The sequence below is a fragment of the Mastomys coucha genome, unplaced genomic scaffold (assembly GCF_008632895.1).
Source record: "Mastomys coucha isolate ucsf_1 unplaced genomic scaffold, UCSF_Mcou_1 pScaffold9, whole genome shotgun sequence".
Lineage (NCBI taxonomy): Eukaryota > Metazoa > Chordata > Mammalia > Rodentia > Muridae > Mastomys > Mastomys coucha.
Window position 1 is genome coordinate 20,253,990 of NW_022196915.1, and position 1,445 is coordinate 20,255,434.

General features: G+C 44.4%; 1 protein-coding gene and 1 pseudogene across 5 annotated transcripts in view; one reads left to right on the forward strand and one right to left on the reverse strand.

Annotated features, from left to right (window-relative positions):
• The window catches only part of Ptpn20 (protein tyrosine phosphatase non-receptor type 20), a 66,938-nt gene that overhangs the window by 18,909 nt on the left and 46,584 nt on the right, over positions 1-1,445 (forward strand). The window lies entirely within an intron of this gene.
• LOC116085118 overlaps positions 1-1,445 on the reverse strand; it is a 4,616-nt pseudogene continuing 3,171 nt past the window's right edge. The window contains exon 2 of the transcript XR_004116429.1: positions 1-1,441. The product of XR_004116429.1 is annotated as a serine/threonine-protein phosphatase 2A 56 kDa regulatory subunit gamma isoform pseudogene (transcript). The remainder of the gene's footprint in view (positions 1,442-1,445) is intronic.

Here is a 1,445-nt window from a genome sequence, read left to right on the forward strand (position 1 = left end):
GGGATTCGCTTTGGCTAGATTTTCTATTTTAACCCATGCTTCTTCTCGCTCTTTCATTTTTAGCTTCTTTTTGAGTTTCTCTGCTTTGAACTGCTGGGTGCAGTCATCAAAGAGTTTTTGGCTCATCTCCATGAAGAGTTTCAGGGCGTTGTATATCAAGCCGTGTATTGTCTTGTTCCAGTGGGTCTTTGAGTTTCGGTATAAGGACGGAAACATGATGGGCAGAATCTTCGCTGCATTGTCACTGATTAAACTCATGATGTACTCATCGTTCCAGTAATATAGCGCCCGCTCTGCCACCTGGAAGTGAGGGCTAGAAACACATTTGGCTAACTGTCGGAAAAGAGGCTCCATGATCTTCACAAATTCTGATGGTTCAATTACATCTAAAATTTCTTCTAACTCATTTAAGAACATTACTTCTTTTGGACTGTGAGTCTTTGGCCAGTATTTGAGAAGTGCCATTACCACTGGTTCAGTGAGGGTGCTGTCCTCTAAAAACTGCACGACACAGTACGCCAGCTGGGGATGGTAGACACTCAGGGATTTCACTTTGTGCAAGGGCAGCAACACCTTCAACAGGAAACTCTTGTGCTCTTCCTTTAGTGGTAAAAATCCATTAATTATACTCCCCAGGATCCCCAGTAACTCTGCTATGCCATTGTGGTGCTCTGTCTCATAGATAAACCTATAAAATGTATTATTGATCTGTTTCCTGATGGAAGCGCGCAGGCCTAAGAACTTCCCATAGATTCTGTGCAGGGTGGTTTTTAGAAAATCTCTCTCACGAGGATCCTCGCTGTCAAAGAGCTCTAGAAGCTGCAATACAAACTTTTGATCAATATATTTCTTTGCTATATTGGGCTGGAAATCTGGAGACTTTAAAAATCTTAAGAAAAATTCATAAACAAGCTGCAGATGAGGCCAGGCTGCTTCTAACGTTGACTCATCTTCTTCTGGGTCGAATTCTGCTCCTGTAGGATTGGAGGAAGGTGGCAAGGTTCGGAACAGGTTAACTGCAAACATGTGGACGGCCTCGGGGTAAATGGGCTCTGTGATCACGTTCCGGTTGTGGGTGATATACTCCACCATCTCGCTTATCGCAGCCCGCTTTACTTCCTTCCACTTCAGGTCACTCAGTGGGTCAGAGACAAAGTCAAAGAGGACACAACACTGGCGTAGCTTCTGGATAAAAAGCTTCTCTTGATCTGCAGGAGGCACATCTTTTAAAGATGGGAGTTTTTGTAGCTCTCTATTACTGCTGGCATTAAAGCGTGAAGAATTCTGCCGTTTGTCTTTCTTCACAGGGACGACGGGCTGAGGGATTGGTACTTTTATTTTAGTAGATGTCGAGGACGAGGACAGGACAGCCGCGAGGCTGTTCTTCCTGCTGGGTATCTCTGCTTCTGCTGTATCTAGTCCTTCTTTTGAACCTTTTCCACTTT